We start from the raw sequence: 9,228 nt of genomic DNA, 5'->3' as shown, positions 1-9,228 counted from the left end.
GGTCCCCTCCACAACCCCACACATCACCCCTTCTCCTCCCATCACCCCAGCCATGGGCACGGGGGTGCCCGGCTGCTCCCCCAGCCCACTCGGCACAGACAGCACCACATCAGCACTGGGCTCTTCCCCTCCCCAGTTAAAGCTGCCTGAAAATATTTGGGTTTTTCCGCAGAGCCATGGTGCTGACACTGGGCTCACTGGCTGGGAAAGCTTCCACAAACTTCTCCGGAGCCACTCCAATGCACGCAGCTGCTCCCTGACCTGCTGCCTTCTAACAGAGCTTATAAAAATATTTTTTTTTAATAACAAAGAAACAAAATGCAAATTGCCGTGTCACTGCATTAATGATACAGCCTCTTGGGTTTGACGAAGATGTTGTTCCATTTGTATTAGATTTACGTGCTTTTATAAGTGAATCTTGGTAATCGACGTACAAGAGTTTGATCAAAGCTCCTTGCAGGCACAGGCAGCACAAACACTGCCGTCGGAAAGCCGGCAGTGAAATACTTAAACAAATTCAACAGGTCATAAGGCCTTTTTCTTTTGGTAAATTAAGCACCGGAACAGAAGCACTGGCAGCGGGCACTGAGCATCACTGCCTGATGTGGTGGGTGCTGCCCCTGCAGCACTGGGGCTTCAGTGACCCCAATTTTAGGCTGGACGTGGGAAATGCTGATCAGAGCCCCAGCCCCCAGTGCAGTGAGGCGGGACACCTCGGTACCCCTGTACGAGGATGGAGCTGGTGGCCCAGCCCAGGACGGTGCTTGCCCACCAAGGGTTGGGAGCCTTTGGGGGGTGGAGGAGGCAGCACTGCACCGAGTGATTGATCCCAGCATGGCGATGGAGATTCCCCCCTGAAGATTGTTGCCCCACTTTGCCCAAGGACTTGAACCCCACGGAGCATTTGCTGCTCAGCTCCTGGCATAAAATCTGCAATTCTTCATCGGCTTCCTGAGAGCAGGGAGGGGGCATCCGCTCTGCCCCGCACAACCTGTTCTGTGTCCCACAGGTAACGCTGCACACCCAGGTGCAATTAACTCCGACCGGTTCAGAAAATAACTTTTCCTTTAAGACATTTTCCTTTTTTGGAAGAGCAGATAAGATTATTTTTCAGCGGGATGGTTTCCTACCCGCTTGCAGCAGCCCAGGTGCCCCAACGAGCCAGACTGCAACAAGCACCCTCCAGCAGATCTCCCCACCTTTAGCACGGAGGCCCCTTGCCAGGAAGCTCTTCAGGGATCTCTCCCTCCCTCCTTAGGACTGTTTTTTTCTGCAGCCAGCGACTAAGATCAAGAGGTTTGCTCCACACGGGGAAAATTATTCTTTCCCCTCCTCCGAGTCAGAGGGAACAGCACAATTAGAAACACTTTAGATGCTTGACCCGCGCTCAAGCCTCCAAACAGAAGTCGGAAGGAGAGGGTTGATGTTTTCCAGGCCCAATTAGCATAATGCTGTAATTATGGCTTGCGCGGCTGTATTCCCCCAGCTCTCGCGCTGCCGGCATCCCTCCACCCCGGCGCGCCGGCACACCCAGCGAGCGCGCCCCCGGCCCCCGCCGCCCAGCCAGCGCACGCAGGCACCAGCCTCTTCCTTCCCATCCTTCACCATATGCCCGTCTTTTACAGTTCTTTGGTGCGTGATGCTCAGAGAGTGGATAATTAGCTAAATGAATTAATTGACATTCATACTTGTAATTAGCAACTGGTTACAAGTAGCTATTCTCCTTGGGACAACTAAAATTTCTCGGGGACTGGTGTTAAAATACTGGAAAATCGTTAGGAGTAAATAACGAGGGCCGTGCGTAGCGCGCGCTCATGGCGCCCGGTTTCTTCCCTCAGTCGTAAAAGCCGCCGCACCGTAAACAAGCCCGTGCAGAAGCAAAGCAGGCTGTGAAACGTGTTGGAAAGGACGCTGCTGCTCAGGAGGAGGAGAAGTTTCCAGCTTCAGGAGAAATCTCGGCCAGATGGGTGGCCTCCAGCCGGCAGCTCCCACCGGCTCCCCAGCTAACCCTTTCCCCTCCTTCCCCGTTACCGGAGAGTTTGCATCGAGGCCCCGGCAGCGGAGGCTGCTCGTGCAAAGCAATGGGAATTGGATGTCGCGAGTGTTAATTAAACCATTAATTACTGCTGAGCAAAAAAAAAAAAAAAAAAAAAAAAAGTGACCTATGGGTTTTATCGCTTCTTGGAGTAGCTGGAAGGATAAATTGCTCAGGGGCTTGGCAGCGGGAGAAAGGGGCTGCAGTGTAAGTCCAATCCCTGGTGAAATATAGATTTTTCTCAGCTATTTTGGGGGTGCTGGCCAGCACCACCGTGGTACCTGTGCAGCCCCTGCTGACCCCCCAGCCCCATGAGGCCAGAAGTGAGACCCCACATCAGGGCTGGGGCTAAGCCAAGCACCCAGGAGCGACACCCCCAGCCCTCGACTTGCTGCTGGGGATGGAAATCACGATGCTGGGCACTTGGAGATGCTTTCGGGGTGCCCCAGACTGCTCCGTGTGCCTCTAGCTGGGACCCCGCTCCCCAGCACGGGGTGCACCCATCACCCATGAGCCCCCGGCCACCCACACTCAGAACCCACAGCATCTAGAGCACAGCCCCTGGCAAGGTTTGCGCAGGTGATCCTGCACCCTAAGCGGGTAGCAGGGGTGGGAGCTCAGTGCTCGAGCCATCCCTGGCTCCGGGGGGACCAAGCACATCTCCCTCTCTGCAGGATGATGGTGCGGTACCCACGTGGGGTTCCGGGTCTCCTTTCCCTGGGATATGGTCCCCAAAACCTGGGTGCCAATGGGAAGAAGGGAGGGCAGCATGGCAGGACCCACTATGCAAACGGCTCGTCGTGGAAAAGGGGGGGGGGGGAATGATACTAACGCACCAGCTTCATAAATCAAACCCTCATGTCGTCTTGCTGCATCAGGAGCTGCCGCAGGCACCGGGGAGGAGAGCCATGCCACAGCTGCACTGCCCATCTGTGCTGGGGGTCCAGCGTCCCCCTGAGCAGGGGGCAACGACCCCCCCAGCCGCTCGGGGACCAGCACTTGGGGTGCTCTGCCTTGAACCACCCTCCCCCCCCCCCGACAGCCTGTGCTACCCCACGGCAGCAGCACCCGCTTGTGGGATGGGTGATGGGATGGGGTGACGGCACCTGTGAGCTGGGGTCTCCCACAGAGAGGGGCTCCCCCCGGCTCCTGGCACGGGATCGGGGCCACATGGCTCTGCCAGGAGCCCTGATCTTGGCTGCTCCGAGCCGTCAGAGCTCTAGATTTCCCTGGCAGCTCGTGGAGTTTAAAGGCAGGGGAGAGGGAGGAAAAAACCCCAGCAGAGCTCCAGAGTAAGGCGGCTGGCAAGGCTGGGCCAAGGAGCCGTCACGCCACCCCTTCAGCTATTACACACCCCGGTAAGTTCTCAAACACACAGGCTGCACAAGATAGCAGGAAGGCTAATTTTTCTTTAGCTGCCGGCAAAAAAAAAATTCAATTACAAGGTAACCTATTTTTCAACTCCTCCATTGGTATTTACTTAATTTCCTAAGGCCGGCTCGCCCGCCCCGCGACGGAGGGGAGGCGGGCGGCTGCGTGCTGTTGGGCTACGCCGGGCTCTGTCTCGCTGCGGGGTTTATTTTGGTTTTAATTCAAACCACGAAAGCCCGGAGCCACAGGGGCTGGCTTGCAGGCTGGTGGGCGAGCGGGGCGGCGTGTGACGTGGGGCACGGGGGCACTGGGGGCTCTCCGGCGCGTGAGCAAAGGGCAGTGGGAGCAGGACCTTCTGGAGAAGGTTTGGGAGCTGCCAAGGAACAGGCCTGCGCTGCCGGTGGCCCGGGTGGGCACGGGCTGCCCAGGGGGGTCCGTGGGGACAGGGACAGCTGCGGGGGTCCACAAGGGCAGGGAGAGTCCTGGGGGCCGTGGGGACAGGGACACTCCAGGGGTCTGTGAGTGCTGGGACGTCCTGGGGGGTGCACAGGCACAGGACCCATGGGGGCACAGGACCCCCAGGGGCACAGGACACCCATGGGCACAGGGGCACAGGACCCCGGGGGGATGCAAGGGCACAGAACCCCATGGGAGCACAGGACACCTGTGGGCACAGGGGCATGGCGGGGGCACAAGGGTCACCTGTGGGTGCGGCGGCACAGAACCCTGGGGGGGGCACAGGGGCAGAATCCCGTGGGAGCACAGGACACCTGTAGGCACAGGACCCGGGGGGGGCCACAGGACACCCATGAGCACAGGGGCACAAGACCCCGGAAGGACACAGGACACCCGTGGGCACAGGACCCCGGAGGGGCACAGGACCCCGGAGGGGCACAGGACCCCCGTGGGCACGGGGGCACGGGACCCGGCGGAGGGGCACAGGACATCCGTGGGCACAGGGGGACAGGACCCGGGGGGGGGGGGGGCACAGGACCCCCGTGGGCACAGGTGCACAGGACCCGGCGGGGGGGCACAGGACCCCCGTGGGCACAGGGGCACAGGACCCGGCGGGGCCGTGCGGTACCGGCGCCGGCCGCGCCGCCGCGAGCCGCCAGGGGGCGCCGTTGCTGCGCAGGCCGCGCTGCGCCCCCTGCCCCCTCCGCGCCGCCGCCCCCCCCCCCACCGCCCCCCCGCCGGGCCCCGCGGCCGCCCCGGCCCCGCGCCCCGCCCCGCCCCGCCCGCCCGGGCGCACAGGCGCGGCCTTCCGGCGGCTGCGGCCTGCCCGCGACGGGGCCGGGGGCGGGGGCGGGCAGGGCGGGGGGGCCGGAGCCCTCCGGCACCCCTGGCTCCCCCGGACCCCGACGGGAGGGGCGAGGGAGAGGGGGGGAGAGGAGGAGGGGGCGGGGCGGAGCGAGCGCTCGCCCAATCAGCGCGCGGCGGTTTCAAGAGGCCCCTTCCGCGCCCCGCCCCGCCCCGCGCGGCGCCGCGCTGCTCGGCGGGGGGGGCGGCCCCGGGAGGGGGAGGCGGCCCGGGGGGGGGGGGGCGCAGCCCCGCTGTGCGCCCTGTCCGCACCCTGCCCGCACCGTGCCCGCGCCAGCGGGCCCCGGCGCCAGCCCAGCGTGGGGGGGGGGCAGGGGGATGCAGTGTGCCCCGAGGGCGTGCGCTTCCACGCGTGACCGTGCCCGGGGGGTGCGGGGGCTGCGCTCCAGCCTCCCCCTGCCCGCGTCTCCGCGCTGAGCTGCCGGGCCGGGGTGGCACTCGCCCCGCGCTTATGGCGAGGACATCCCCCCCCAGCCCTTTATAAATAATGCACTGTTATTAATTATGCAATTTAATTAATTATGCGTATCCAGCATCTACCAGCAGCTCCCTGCTACCACTTTCCCTCGTTACAAGCCTGGCGCCAGCGTCGGGGAAGGCCTTGAGCTCTGGCCGAGGAGTCGGCGGTGGCAGCAGCGATGTTTCGGCCTGGCGGGTAACGTGCGCCCACCGGCACCCAACTGCCAGCACCCAACCGCCGGCACCCAACCGCCGGCACAGCTGCGCCGGTAAACAGGAAACCCCAAGGCCAGGGCTCCGGCGGGACCCACAACCCCAACCCCGCAGCGGCACGGCGGCTCCTGCCAGCAAACGCCCCCGGCGAGGGGCCGGGGTGGGAGAGGAGGTGGGTGGCAGCACCCGCTGCCGTCGCTTTGCTTGCCCGTGCCAAGTTCATTTGAATGCGAGCCATGCAGGGCGCTCGCCACCGCCACCGAGGTGTGGAGAGCTCGCCCAGCCGAGGAGAGGCTTCTTCCTGCTAGCTGGGCTTGGGGGGGGGGGGGAAGAAAAAAAAAGCCTTATTAGACAACTGGACATTTTTAAGACACCAAATCCATCCCCTCTGGACGGCTGCTCTGAGCACCAGGAAGGCTGTGAAATGGCAGAGTTATTTTCAGGGGGATACAGGGGGTGTGTGATGCTCCAGGGAGCCCCTCTCCCATCCTCCCTCCACCATCACCAGCAGTCATCTTGGCCTGGGGTTTGGCTTTCCCATGGGAAAAGGGAATACTAGGCTGGCAGCAAGCTGGAAATAAAAAAATTCTCTAGTTGGGTCGAAATTGAAATGGGAAACCCAAACCGCCAGCTGCGGCAGGAGTGCCTGGTGGGAGGACGGTCCCAGGATGGCAGCGTGCCACACGGGCATGCAGCCTGCGCAGGTCCGTGCCGGGATGTCAGCTAATGAATAGCATGTATCTTTGTAAGTGCAGGGCAGAATTGAGAATGGTGGGGGGTTTTAAAACATTTATTTTTACAGGTGACAGTCCAGCAGAATGGTCCCAGTGCACTGGCAAGCACGGGCACCCTCCCCAGCGATGGGCACCCTAAACGGCCCCAGGTGGGAGCTGACGGGCAGCGATGGACCAGCAGTGTGGAGAAGGGCTTGGGAGAAGGGGAGCTGCTCTAGGAGGTCGGGGAAGGCCAAACTAACCACCCAAGTTTGGGAACATTTTGGTACCGTCACAAGCCCCGGTCGCAGGGGCTGAGGATTCCACTCCCGGGCAGCGGGGCCGGGGCATGGGGATGTCACCAGCCCAGGCCAGAGGCAATAAAGCGCCTGGAGTGATGCAGCAAAACAGGCTGGAGTCGTGTGTTGAAATAAATCATCCATGGAGGCAAGGCAGAGAGGAGGAGGTTTTCTGTTCTCACGCCTCCCTGCATCCAACAAAGCCTCAGAAACCCCGGGTGGGCAGCGAGAGCCGGGGCAGGGTACGGGGGTACAGCCCTCCGCCACCCCAGCTGCCCCAGCACCGAGCCGGTCCTGGCCGGGCACTCTGATGCTCTGGCTCTCCCGGGAGCTGGTTTTCCATCCCTTCCCAGCTGCCTTGGCTTCACCTTGTGGCAGGCAATGCACAGAGCTGCCAGGAATGATAAAATGGCTGTCCCCCAAATTTATGGAGTTTATCTGTGAATAACTCTTGGAGGTGAAGCAGCCGTTGAGCCGGGGAGGAGGAGGGCTTTATTTCGGGATAAACTGCCCCAGGAGTGATGCAAGGTGGGCAGAAGCCCAGTTCCAGGGACTGGCAGGGACATGCCCCTCGCTCTCCGGCCCCCCCAGCTCGTGGGGATGGAGCATCGCCAGGGTGAGCTCCCTGCTCGCCCGCACTGGGGAAAGCCGAAGGCTCATTTCCCATCCGCAGTGTGTTTATTAGGAGCTAAGTCATGAAGAGGCTTTGGCACATCTCCGTCGCTCCCGTGGAGCATGTTTAGCACAGCAGAGATCGCTGCTTTTTCCAGCCGCACGTGCATGCCCGGGATTTCCATGCCGGCCGGGCATTGCTCCCCATGCTCCATTCCCACAGCGATCTTATCTTCCCCCAACCAAAAAAAATAAAATAAATAAAATTAAAAAGGTTGGATCAATGGGCTACGGAGCAGCATCCCAATTTCTGGGGAAGCACAGCTGAGGCTGAGCAGGCTTGAGCCTCCCCCTCGTCCCCCCTCCCTGCTCTGCTGCAGTAACATCCATCCTAAGTTTCTGAGCCTCTTCTAATTTTGGAGGCTGTTAGCAAAGCAGGCGCTGTTGCAGCCAAACGAGACTGCCAATGTTTCCTTTAAAAGCTGCTTTCACTCCGAAGGACTCTTCTAGATGGTTTGCTTTTAATAGCAGGCTGCAGGGTGCAACGCCCAGCTCGCGGCCGGGGCTCTCCCTGGTGCGGGAAGGGACCAGGTGGCATTGGGTGCGGGATCGGAGCCGTGCGTGGAGCCACGTGGGGCACAGCCACGCACCGCCTGCGCCCCCATCCCAGTTCAGACCAACAGAGCTCCTCACCCCATTGCAGAGCCGACCCCCCCTGCAGCCTGTACCTCCCTTCCCTTGCCCGCTCTCGGGGAAATCTTTAAGGCAGAGGGGGCCAGGATCAGCCCCTAATTGTGCTAATAGCTCAGGGGTGAAGAAAAAGCCAGAGGAGCTGGTGGAGAAATGGGAGCCGGCGAGGTCAGCGCGCTGGTAGGTGTGAGCGCTTTGAAAAACCCAATTGCTGCTTCAGTATAACCAGATTCAGGAAAATGAAGCTGAAGTGTGAAAAATGAAAGTGAAAAGATAGGAACCAACCCACAGCTATTTATTCTAAAAATACTGACCTAAATACTTAAGTGCACATATAAAAGTAGTTGTCTTTGCTGATTTCCTTTATGAGAATCTCCCGGTTTGGTTATTATTTCACTCAGAAACCAGAAGGTGAGGTTTTTCAAGAGACACCGAGACCGTGTCCTAGCCTGGCATTCCCAAAGAGTTTGCTGTATGCCCAAAACTCATCCAAAAGCCCAGCTTGGCAGTTCATTCATTAAGCTAACGAGGCCCTGCAATTAGCAGCCCACGCCTCTGCCGATCAAAACAGGAGAGGCTTTGGCTGGGTCTCGTGCGATGGCTCTGGTGTCTGTCACCAGGTGGGATGGGATGGCGGCAGTGGCCGGGGGCACACAAAGGGTACCGCAGAGCCCCAGAGGCTCTGCTAGCAGCAGGATGGGATCTGGGGGCAGAGGGGGCTGTTGGGGCAGCGGCCCTGGCATGAAGCATCCCTCGGCTTGTGACATGGGCAGAGCTGGGCTATGGCTCCCATCTGGGCTGTTGTACACATCTGGGCAGCTGTTCACATCTGGGCTGTTGTTCACATCTGGGCTGTTGTTCCCCCCAGGCTGTTGTTGCAGGCAGGCGCAAGCCCCTGCCTCCTCCTCACCCATCTGGCAGCAGCCAGGGCAAGGAGGCGAGGAGGCAGCTGCCGGCAGCCGGAGCGCTGAGCCTGGCTCAGCACAAAGGGGCCCAGGGCCAGCGAGCCAGCCAGCACAGCCAGGGGCATCACAGGCTAGCATTGCTGTCCTGCAGGCAGCCCCCCACTTAGATATTTTGGAGTTTTTCACATCCCTGGAGGTGTCTGGGCCAAGTACCAGGGTGGACAGCGAGGAAAATGCAGTTGCGGGACCCCTGGCAGTGTACAGGCTGATGCATGGGGACCCCTGTGCGGTCACGGCACCGTGACCCTGCTCTGCACATCCTTCCTAGGGATGATTATGGAGGCACATTACGCGTGGAGGCAAAACGGATGGAGGAGCGGGCAGAAGTGCTGGGTCAGCAAGTTGCACAGGCTAGATGCGAAGGATGAGCGCTCAGAGAAGGAAGAGACCGCACTTAAAACAGTAAGGTGAAAGCAGGCGGGGGAAGTGTCTCCCTGCCTGAAGGTCAGAGGGGGAGAGCTGGTTACAGCATTTCCATATGACAAAGCAAAGGTGCAAGCCAGGAAAGTATGGGCTCAATGAAAAGGCTTGCTGCTTTTCTTTTTTTTTTT

General features: G+C 60.5%; 1 long non-coding RNA gene across 1 annotated transcript; it reads left to right on the top strand.

Annotated features, from left to right (window-relative positions):
* The first annotated feature begins 3,286 nt into the window (after window positions 1–3,286).
* LOC121095667 lies at window positions 3,287–6,519 on the top strand. The gene is made up of 2 exons (XR_005830178.1): window positions 3,287–3,393; window positions 6,201–6,519. It is a non-coding gene; the product is annotated as an uncharacterized LOC121095667 (long non-coding RNA).
* Window positions 6,520–9,228: the final 2,709 nt, after the last annotated feature.

This window comes from Falco naumanni, chromosome 11 (genome assembly GCF_017639655.2).
Source record: "Falco naumanni isolate bFalNau1 chromosome 11, bFalNau1.pat, whole genome shotgun sequence".
NCBI lineage: Eukaryota > Metazoa > Chordata > Aves > Falconiformes > Falconidae > Falco > Falco naumanni.
Note: the sequence above shows the minus strand (reverse complement) of the source record. Positions and strands in the feature narration are given on the sequence as shown.